This window comes from Oryzias latipes, chromosome 18 (assembly GCF_053564925.1).
Source record: "Oryzias latipes strain Hd-rR chromosome 18, Olatipes_Hd-rR_3.1".
Classification (NCBI taxonomy): domain Eukaryota; kingdom Metazoa; phylum Chordata; class Actinopteri; order Beloniformes; family Adrianichthyidae; genus Oryzias; species Oryzias latipes.
In genome coordinates, this window is record NC_136254.1 from 7,705,888 (window position 1) to 7,717,500 (window position 11,613).

The following is an 11,613-nucleotide window of genomic DNA, read 5'->3' on the forward strand; positions in this document are numbered from 1 at the left end:
CCATGTTAAACCTGGATCCACTATCATTAGTGACACTACACTCTCAATCACATGTAGATGCACACACTGCTGCTCACACACAACACCTTGAAAGGGCATGGCAGACATACACAGAAAAAGTATGGAGGCTTAGAGGAAATCGAAATGAAAACCTGTTACAAGAGCACCTGTAAGTGATTGAGTGCAACCAGTGGCTAGCTAAGAAACACCCATATGGTATCCTTGGAAGGTCAATTCAAGATGGATGTTAATGAATCTTATAAACACAATCAGGTATTTGCAAGACATCTATAATGCTAATAAATATCTCACTAGCATCTTACACATTAATAACAAGAGGACGACAGTGGCTCAGGCAGTTGAGTAGGTCGTCCAATGATTCGATTGGTGGTGGTTCGATTGATTCCCCCCTGCTACCTATTGTTGGGTCCTTGGGCAAGACGGTGTTTGAATGTGTATAAATGTTCCAGTGATGGTCAGAGGGACCGTAGGTGCGAACTTGCAGCCACGCCTCTGTCATCACCAAGAATTAATGAATAATAGACACATTGTAAGAGCTTTGAGGGTCTGGACAAGCGCAGCTAAATGAAATCCATTTTTATTTGTAATGCTTTTTAATTTTTTTTAAGTTAGTTAATGAATCTTATAAAGCTTGTGAGACATCTATAATGCTATTTAATGTCTTACTAGAATCATAAACATTAATAATACTTCTTAATTTGTAAAAAACATTAATAAATATTAAGTTTATTAACACTTAAAAATTGGTTATACATCTATAATGCCAATAAATGTATTGATAGCATCTTATTAACATCCTTATAATTGCTTGTAAATGTGTTAAGTAATTGATAAACCTTAATAGACTTATTGTACTAATAAATATCTTACTAACATCCCATAAACTTAATAAGAATGCTTTTTAATGAGTTAACAAAGCTTGTTAAGGAATCTTAATATAAAGTGTTGCTGGATGGGATTCTAACCGTAGTCCACCTGCAGATGGAGAAAGAGCCTGTTAAACTGCATTTTCTTTTGAGGCCTTAATTCTTATGTGGCAGCCATCAATGCTCCCCACGACCTTTTGGGAGGCAGCAGACCCAGCGAGTTGCTAAAAAACCAGAGGTCACTAATGGTAGTTCATTCACACTGGGGAGCCAGACGACCCTGTACATAATTAAAAAAAATGAAAATTATTAAAAACAGAAAACACAGGACAATCACACATATGGAATCCTCCCTCACCAGATTCCTCCCTCCACCCACCCAGTTCCCCCAGTACGGGGGTCGGCAACCCGCGGCTCTTTAGCGCTGCCCTAGTGGCTCCCTGGAGCATTTTCAAAAATGTTTGTCATGTTTTTCCTCCTACAGAAACCACAGTAAAACATAAAAGATATTTCTCTCCCCCATCTTTTTACATTTTCAAACATTAACGTTTTCCAATGCTGTAAGAATGTGTAGAATAAATATTAGATTTCAACATTTCTGTCAACGATGATTTGCGTCATAGCCTGCGACACACGTTTGTACCAGCAGGGCGGCGGACCGCTAGGCAGGTGGCTGATGTAAATCGAACCCCCGTCAGTTCCGTGCATTGCTTGATGAAGTTGAAAGCGAACATTCTGATCTCCTGCTACACAACACAGTTCGATGGCTGTCCAGGGGTGACGTTTTGCGTGGTGGCGGTAATGTTCATTCGGCGCTTGAAGAGAAAACAGAATGGTGCAACACCTGAAGAGGAAAAGTAGTGAGCATGGTGTCCGAATTGGGACACCTAAAACACCTAAAAGGGTTTTAGTAGTTAGGGATTAGGGTGGGACTTCTGACACAGCGCAAATTTAACGGGGGGCGGTGTTGACAGCGGCAAAGTGCTTGGAAAACAATCTGTGCCACTATTGGTTTTCTATTATCTTTTATATTACAGTTTGTAACAGCCTGAAACTGTGAACTGCCGTCCCTGCAGCTGCTTCTGTCGCACACGGCTCGCGTGTGTGAGAAGGAAAGGGGAGGAGGAGTTGGAACGCACACGCGGAACACCGTGCAGCACCAGGTGCCTTTAGATGACTCAGCTCATGTTAATGTCATTCTTTATTATGACGTCTTTATCTTCCATCAATGTATTCTTTGTCTGCCTGTCGATTAGTTGGCGTCAGCAATGGCGGCTGCAGGGGTTGGCCAGTAGGGGGCCACTTTAATTCTTGGGGTGACACACAAAAACCATGAGCTATATTTTCAAAAGTCATTCTAATAAACAAAGTAAAACAGCCTTTAGAAAACCAACTGAAAGTAAAATGGCTACTTATATTTTGATTGTTTTTTAGGTAATGCTACTAATTTGAACAAATAATATTACAGTTAATATTTTGAGTTACACAAACATTTTATTTTCCAATTACATGTCAAAAGGTGACCATTTATTGCAAACAAAACAAAACGGGGGAAACCAGATATAAATAAGAAATATGTGCAAAAACAATCACATACTTGCATAACAGCTGTTTTATACAACAATACTTCCCAAACAGGGATCAAGAGTCTGTGATTATCTGTACTACGTTGCAGCATAGTTTTCTGTGTGTGTTGCTGTTTTTTGGCAAACACATCAAGATTTATGGCCCTAGCCCTTCTTGATTCCACACTCAGCTCACACACTAAGCTGCCCAAACGCTCATCAGTCATTGTACTTCTTAAGGCAGTTTTAGTGTAGAAAAACTGCGCTCACATGATGCTGTGCTCACGGGAAGTACAAGTGCAACTTTGCAGAGTTTAAACATTTGGTGGGAGACCTCCTTATATGGCTCAAGAAAGACAGTGAGCTCTTTTAACGCCTTTTGTGCTACCTGACCACTGCTTTGCTTCCTTTCAAGAATGTGCTTAAGCTGGGGGATCTCATATTGTAGATCCTCAGTACTGCAGTTAAATTGTGAGGCAAATGGAGACACCACACCTTTATCACAAAAGTGGCGCTGCACGGATTCAAGGCCTGTATCCCTTTCATTATGACACAATTTACTTTAGAAAATGGTCTCTTTATCTCAGAGAGAAGCACATCAATAACAGGAATAAATGAACCTGACCTGACATCCTGAGGGTGTGTCACTAATTTTGAGTTGCTCAGTAAGACGTAAAATATTGTCCCAGATGTCATTAAAGAGAGAGCCCTCTCTGTAACTCTCTAATGTGTCATCAAGAGAGTCAACAAGTGTGACAGCTGTGCCCAAAGTTGTGGGGACTGTAAATAAACTTGAAGTCTATTTGGGCTAACAAACCTCTTGCCTCTACAGCTCTGTCACCATTTTGCTCTTCTGATATTTCTTATAGAAAATGCACAAAGGCTGGCAGTCTGTCTCTCACTGTCTTGCAAGCATTATACCTACATGCCCACCGTGTCTGTCGGTCTTTGCAACTCTCTTGGGGCACCTGGACTCATTTCTCTCTGTATTTGAAGCCATCTTTGATTCAGCAACTCCTTAATCCCTTCTGCCGCGAGCGCCCTTCTATAGCTGATACCTATTGGTCCAAACCCCCCAGCAGCAGGCTGAGCGACAGAACTTAGGGCCAATCAGCATCTCTGCTTGATGCCTTCACAGAACTCCTTTGAACCCGACCCAACAGCCAGCTGGTCCAACTCAGTCCGCTACAAAACATTTTTTTTTTTGGCAAAAAGAGTTGCGCTGTGGTCTATATTCAGCACATCATGAATATCACAGCTCTATGGCTTTGCTATTTATGTGCAAACAATATGAAGGCCGCTCTCTGGACACACAGATGATAACTAATCCAGCCTCTTTGCTGTTCTATTGCCAGCACAAAAAAATGAAGGGAAGTTGTATTTAAAAATGCAAATGTTCAGTCCTACAATTAGAAGTCATTAATTGTCACCACGTTAAAAGTTTTTTTAAGCTCTAGATTGCTTAACATCGATGCATGCTTCCTCATTTCATTCCTGTATAAAATAAAGCTGTTTTAAGGACGAATATGGTGCTTCTGTTGATGTACAACAGGGTGACAAATCCACTGTTTGTGTATTAATATTTGTGGGTGTGGCTTTTTGAACAAACAAAATGGATATTGATTGATAGAGCCGCTGCTGTCAATGCACCCACTCACTAACCTAACTTTTTGGCTTGCTTTTAATAGGATCAATATCAGCTTAACTTTTAATCAGTGTGAATCGTTATCTGTTCTTCCATATGACCAGATTTAAAGATAACGTCTTTTTTCTTTTTCTTTAGGAATCTCTGCTCAACCATCCACTACAAAGACCAGAGACCCGACTGTCAAGCTGGCTAAGTCGTGTTCCATTAGATTTTGATCTTCTCGAATTTATATGTTCTCAGGAGTTTGTAATCCTCAGTGCTATTTCAAACCAAATAGAGATTCCTCAGGACATTTTTGATGCTCTTTCTAACCTGCATCAAGTGGTCTGCAGTCAAAATAACAATGATAGACACATTGTTGTTGCACAGACACGCGGAAATCTTGGTCGACCTAGGATATTCATTTCCAAAGAGTACACCTCCCAGCTTCTTGGTTTAGGGCTACCATTGTCATGTTTTGCTCAACTTCTCACGGCGTCCAGAAGCACATTACATAGGAACATGACAGAATGGGGTTTAACAGTCAGAGAAAGGTATAGTAACATAACTGATGAGGAACTGGACTGCCTTGTGTCAGAGATCCACCATAGCAACACCAACGCAGGGTGTCGGATGATGCTGGGATTTCTAAGAGCTCTGGGTCACACATTCCAGTGGGAAAGTGTCCGGGCCTCTACGCACCGAGTAGACACCACAAGCATTGTTTCCGGGATGACCCAGCTTCGTTGTGTGGTCATAAGACGATATTCTGTCCCAAGCCCCAGATCGTTGATGCATATTTACACAAATCACAAACTAATACGGTGAGTAAAGTTCAAAATGATTGTGTCTTTATTTTTTGTATATTTGTGTTTCCTGATGCATGCTTTATTTTTGTTTTTATCTACAAAAGGTAAAACATTGTCATTTTTGGAGGCATAGATGGCTTTTCCAGAAAAGGTAATAAACAAAGTTTTTCATTAACATATGACAGGTAGCACTTATTTGCCTTATATGGATTATATTATACGCATTATACACTTTTGTTCTTTTTCTTGATTCCTTGTTTTTTCTCTTTTTTGATCACAATATAAGAAGTGGATTTAATTACCTTCATTTTTAATTATTAAAACTTCAAAATACAAACTTTGTTATGCTTTGTTATTTTTTGAGCTCCTCATTCAATACCCAGACCCAGCGTCAGCCTTTCAGTGACTGTTTGGTTTTGAAGTCGCTACATTTTTGTCAACAAAAAAAGGCCAATAAACAGAGAGATCGAGCAACAGAGCTGAGATTTGGAGAAACAAAGGAAGTTTCAGTCACACGGACATCGGAGAAAGTACGGAGGTAGGCGCTGGCTGTCGAACCGTTTGAGGAGGGGCTGTGATCAAAGCAGACCACAGCCAGGTAAGACCACCTGTGGATGTGCACATGGAAGCTGTGCCAGTGGAAGGATTGCAGTTCAAATGTTTGAAGATTGGGTGCGATCGTCTGGCTCCTGGCTGAAGGAGGTTTAGTTCTGCGCAAAACAATCCGATGCTGAGTGACTTTTTGCACAGCAATGTTACGTAACTCGGCATTGCGTCTTCGAAGCATCAAGCATCCCATAATACATCTCGACCAATCTATGTCCCTGTAACTGTGGTGCATTCAAATACAACAGGATAAATGTGTACCTGAATACTATTTTGTGGGAACACATTAATTATCGCATGAGACCAAAATATTATTTCGTGGGATTGGTTAATATATTTATTTTACCCATAAAATAAATATAATTTCTCGGGCTCTGTATTATATTGATTTTTAAAATGCATTATATACAATAGAAAAAATTAAATAGAAATATTTGATATGGAACTCTCCTTTTTCTAAGTCAAATGTCATTCTTGCTCGTTTTCATTTTTTTCACGGTCATTCACGTCCTTCCTGACAGGCTGACTGAGTGAAGTGACGATGAGGAGTTAGCCTGCTTGCTGCAAAATTATGACAGGAAAGCCAAAAAGGGCACACAATTTTCAAAATGATTGGGAGGTGGAATTCTTTTTTACATCATTTAACGATAAATGTCTGTGCCTTATTTGTGGGACAGCTATTGCTGTACCAAATGTGGCGAGGCACTTCAAACCTGCCACAAAAACTTTGATGTTAACTCCCCGCCTGACAGCGCATTACGGACAGAAAAAGCCCGTGGGTTAAAGGTACCTTTAGACATACAACAGACTTTTTTCATGAGGCCAGCAAAAAAATCTCAGAACGCAACCGAAGCTTCGTTTAGAGCTGCACATTTTTGGATAAAAAACAAAAAACCTTTTTCGGATGGGGAGATGAAGCTATGATGCTTGTCGCCACACATTATTCAGTTTACGTATCCTTTGAAAAAAAAAATGAATCGCATATTAGGAGAAATAAGAGTAACAACAATTTAAAATTTATTTTAAAGGATCACAAGAGAAAAAAGGGAAAAGAAGACAACACATGGTAGAGAAGGCAGGTGGCATGACAGCTTTATTGAATACCTTCAAGAGTGCTAAAGATGCCATTACACAGGCCACATACTCTTCACAAGTGTGGTCAGAACTTTAAATCTCACTTTTTGGTGAAGACAATAGGAAGAATCGACATTGGCTTTGGGTTTTGTAGACCAAAAATCCTTGTGGTTTAAAAACCGCAATACAAAAAATGGGATCAATGCGTTGAGGATCTGTCATTGAATCACGGGAAGAAGATCTACATTTAGACTCTGTTGAAGAAATATGTCAAAAAACTAATAGCAGCTTAAATGTGTGCACATTATCATGTGAGGATGCACTGCAAACTGAACAATTCATAGAAACCAATGGAAAGAGGAAAAGGCAAGACTATCCAGAGCCAATGTTTTCAGAGGACAAATGGACACAACTCTTCAGATGCTGAAACTCTGATGTCAAACAGCCAAAAATCTGCAGAAAGTGCTAACTTCCAAGAATCTGAGACAGAATGTTTCAAAGATGAAAATCCAAAAGAACCCCAAAAATGAAGAACTGCATGAAAAAAATTTGAGAAATGTACCTGCAGGGCATAAACGCTTCGTTATCACTATCAAAAAAAAGATTGGAAACAAATGTCTCCAAGTGCTGGTGCTAACAAACTGAGATCACCCTGGACAAACTTTTTTTACAAAAGCTTTCGGACACAAAATCCATGCAGCACACTTGCCTTCAAGATCCATCATATAAAACAAAAATCCAGTAGAAAAATGAACAGTCCTTACCTAAACATTACAGCTGTTTGCACATTCCCCTCATGCAAAGAGAGATACATTTTCAACAGAGAGAAGGAACCTCAAGGAGGTTCTTCAGTTAAAATATCAGTTCATCAAAACGGCCAAATTTCACACAAAATAAAAGAAAAAAATTCAGGCCAGCCACTAAAACCAAAAGAGGAAAAATTGCAAGAGCTCTTCACATTGGTGTGAGCAACCACTTTTACATAAAAATGACCAAAACACCTATGGCCGAACTCATTTCAGGTAATGTGACACAAAGTCTCAACAAAAAAGTTCTGAAAGTTATTGGTTCAGAGTTTGCAAGAAAAGCATGAATGCATGAGGACATATTTTTAGAACTGTTCCTCACTCAAAACATCATTAAAGAATGTGACAATAAATACAAAAACTTCCCAGGATACATTCAACATTTTCAAATTGACCCATTTGGCATTCACATGTACTCAGAGACACGATTGAACATTGTGGTGCAACATTTGCACAGAAAGACTCCTCTGGCATTATATCTCGATGTGACAGGCAATGTCACTTCTAAGGTTCCTGGTAAAAAAACAACTTCTCTTCTACTCTCTAACTCTTCCTGGAGATGGTGCAGGTACACCCCAACTGCCAGTCTGTGAAATGCTTACAAACCATCATTCAATTCCATCCAGAACTTGTTGGCTCATGCAGTTTTTGAATAAAACTGTCACAATATTCAAAATTAACAATTCGACAAATAGAAACAGACCACAGCTGGACAATCATACAGAGCGTTCTGATCCTGGTGATGATCCTGGTGTTGCGTAACCCAGGCCGAGCTTGCAGCTCTCCGGGTGCCCCGTTTCACCTCTTAGCCTGAGTCCACTACCCTTACCCTTTTGTTCACACACACGCAGCCGTGTGTGTGACAGGAGACGGGAACGCGCACCTGCAGGGACGGCAGTTCACAGTTTCAGGCTGTTACAAACTGTCGTATAACAGATAAAAGGACAATAGTGGAGCAGATTTTTTCCTAGCACTGAGCTGCTGTCACCAACGCCCCCGTTAAATTTGCGCCCTGTACAATTGCCCGTATTACCTGTGCATAAAACCGCTACTACTGCGCGGCCCCCCCTGGCATCGCATCCCCACTATTTGAGAAGCACTTCCCTAGATAAATCAGGGTGCCTAATATACAAGTAAAAGTGGAATGGAGGGCGGCCGCCGACGTGACCCCAGAGAGAGACACCCCCAGTGAGTCCCTCCAGTATGACCCACCCATCCAGTTCCTGGAGCACCACCATTCATGCCCTGACTTCCCTAAGGAACTAGCACCCCCCCCCCCCCCCCCAGGACGCCCCTCCCCCTCCTCAAAAGTAAATAAATGAAGATAATAACAAATAGGGCTGGGAATCACTGGGTACCTTACGATACGATATGCGATACATTGCTCACGATAACTACCAGGATATGGCGATATCGTGATAATCGATATCTAGTCTCTAACAACTCACGATATATCAAACTTTAAGAAAGAAGAACTTGAAAAACTGTTTTTTTGGAAAAAATTTCCCCATTTTTTTATTTGAAACACAATGATCACAAACAACTTGTGTCCCATTTGGTGCAACAAATAAAAGACTTTTTTGGAACAATGCTGAAATCAGTAATATTCTTACTTTGACAAACGATAGCAATATTAATTAGAAAATATATCTATAAAATTCTATGTAAACATGAACAGCAATGCTATTATTTTGTGCAAAATTGCTTTAAAACAGGATACAAATTATATACATCAAAAAAGCTACCAGGCACATTGGTGTTAACATCTGAAAAACAAAACCATAGCTATTGCATTATTTAAAGAGTGTTACTGTAAATCAGATGCTTAATACTGCAAAAAATGTTCAAGTGTCTAATAAAAATATCCCAGAAAAATAAATAAAGTTGTAGCCATTAACTTAAAGTTATGTAAGACACATACTGCTTTGAAAATTAAAATACCAGGAATAAAATACAATAACTTAAATGTAAACAACAATAAAGTCTGGGGAACAGGTGCATGTTTTTTATGTTCATGTTTTTCTTGAGGAAAAGCAGTTGGTCAGCATGTTCAGGAGTGAGTGAACTTCTCTGGGCACTAATGATATCTCCTGCAGTTGAAAAACCTCTCTCAGCTGCCACACTAGTCCCTGGAATACACAAATGCATATGGGCCAGTTTGGAGAGGAGAGGGAACACATGCTGTTGAGATTTCCACCACAACAGTGGATCTTCAGTGAGAGGCAAAGAAGGGGTGTCTTGATAATGTTTGACCTCTTTCTCTACAATGGAGGCTGCTGATGTAGAGGCATAAGAGGTCTTCTTAAAGGTTTGAAGATCAACTAGTGCAGACTTTCTTGTCTTGGTGGATTTGGTGCCACTGCTGGAATGTGGCTGCTCCTCATCCTCCAAACCCTCCTGTAGGTCACCACAAGACACTGGATCTCCATTCAAATCAGCTGCTTTTGACTTCAGTTTTGCATAAGTGTCTTGCCCTTCTTAAGGTGGCAGAAACAAAAGATTTTTAAATATAAGGTCTAGGGCTGAGGACATGCGCAGGAGATCTTTTTCCACCTCAGACTGATATCTCTTTGAAAGGTCTTGATTGATGGCTCTCTTGATCTCTCAAACCAGAGGAGAATCTACTTCAGTGCTAGTTGTGTTGCACAGCAGTTGGGCTTGAAGAGGAGCAATCATTGAAATGGTGGGATTCTTTTCCTCACACATGATGCTTGTTGCCACAAGCATTGGTTTTAGTGCTTTAACCATATAGTCAGTGCTTGAAATGTCATCCTCTGTCAATGCAGTCTTTCACATTCTTTCTAACCTTGAGAAAAGAAAAAGAAATTCAAATTTTACTGCTCTCAATAAATGTATATTTTATGATTAACAAATTTTTTTCTTAATGTTTCTTAGCAATATATATACACATTCTTATGTGGCATTATGGTTTCCCCATGGATGGCGCCAGCAGAAAACTAAAACCAAAAGCACAGGACTCTCCGACACAGGAAACAAAGACTGTGGTTTAAGAAAATAAACAACCTTAATTAGAAATAGCATTAAAATTCCTATTCTAAAAGACACCCAAAAGAATTAACCTAACCACGAGGGCGATCATGCCCAGCCCCCAGTCAGCTGCACGCTCTCTATTGCGGTGCAACGGGCTCAAGGCCACGCCCCTTACATCCAGTGGCATTAATCGACGCCAGTCCAGGGTGGTGGGACACTGGGCTCTGGTTGTGCCTGGGGCGATAGAAGGCCGGAAGGGGGAACTTGCTCCGATAGCTGTCAATCCAGCTCCGTCACGCCGCTCCCCAGTGCGTGGATGGTCGGCAGTCCCTGACACTTTACGGAGCACACACGATCCCCAGAAATCCCGGCTGTGGCACCGCTCTTGGACAACGGTGCACCAAGAGGTCACCGAGTTGGCAGAGCAGGGGTGCAAACAAACAATGAAAAACAAAGAAACAGCGGCACCTGCTCCCGCAGATTAGGAGGACTCTCCACAGGAGTCGCATGAGCGGCCAAACACTGCCTGCGATCCGGCTATGGTTCGGGCTCTACACACACAGCCAAAGGCTGCGCACCAGCTGCACCAGCTGCACCAGCTGCACCAGCTGCACCAGCTGCACCAGCTGCACCAGCTGCACCAGCTGCACCAGCTGCACCAGCTGCACCAGCTGCACCAGCTGCACCAGCTGCACCAGCTGCACCAGCTGCACCAGCAGGTCTCTGTCTGAACCTCTTCTGACGGAGGCTTTTATCAGCCCTCTGCTGATGCAGCAGCTGGTGTGCCAGGTGATCTCAATCAAGTGGCCCTCTGCCTGCCACACTTAGTTAATTTTTTATGTGTTATGTAATTTATATTACACATAAATAATAATTCCAAATAAATGTGTGAACTTGATTGTGGAGAAATAATCAAAGCTCTTTTAATTACAACCAATGAGTTTTACATTGTAATGTGCAATGTGCATTCAGTGATCCATGTGTGTGGCATTGAGTCATAGGCCTTCTTTTAATCAATCCAGGTTGTGCACAGGTTGGTGTGTCGTGACTTGCAGTCTTGAGCGACTGTTCTGTCGACCAGGAATTGGTGTTTGGCTCCTCTGGAGTCTCTACCAATGCCCCTTCTGTGTGTTGCTCATGAATTGATCAATGTGCCTATTTATCTTGGTTGCAATGATGCCAGACATGAGCTTCCATGTTGTGGAGAGACAGGTTATTTGCCGGTAGTTGGATGGGACTGCACCCTTT

The 11,613-nt window shown here is 41.2% G+C and overlaps 1 long non-coding RNA gene across 1 annotated transcript; it reads left to right on the forward strand.

Moving 5' to 3' along the window:
- Positions 1 to 2,104: 2,104 nt before the first annotated feature.
- LOC144987065 (uncharacterized) lies at positions 2,105 to 5,765 on the forward strand. Its single transcript, XR_013650928.1, has 2 exons — positions 2,105 to 4,903; positions 4,993 to 5,765. It is a non-coding gene; the product is annotated as an uncharacterized LOC144987065 (long non-coding RNA).
- Positions 5,766 to 11,613: the final 5,848 nt, after the last annotated feature.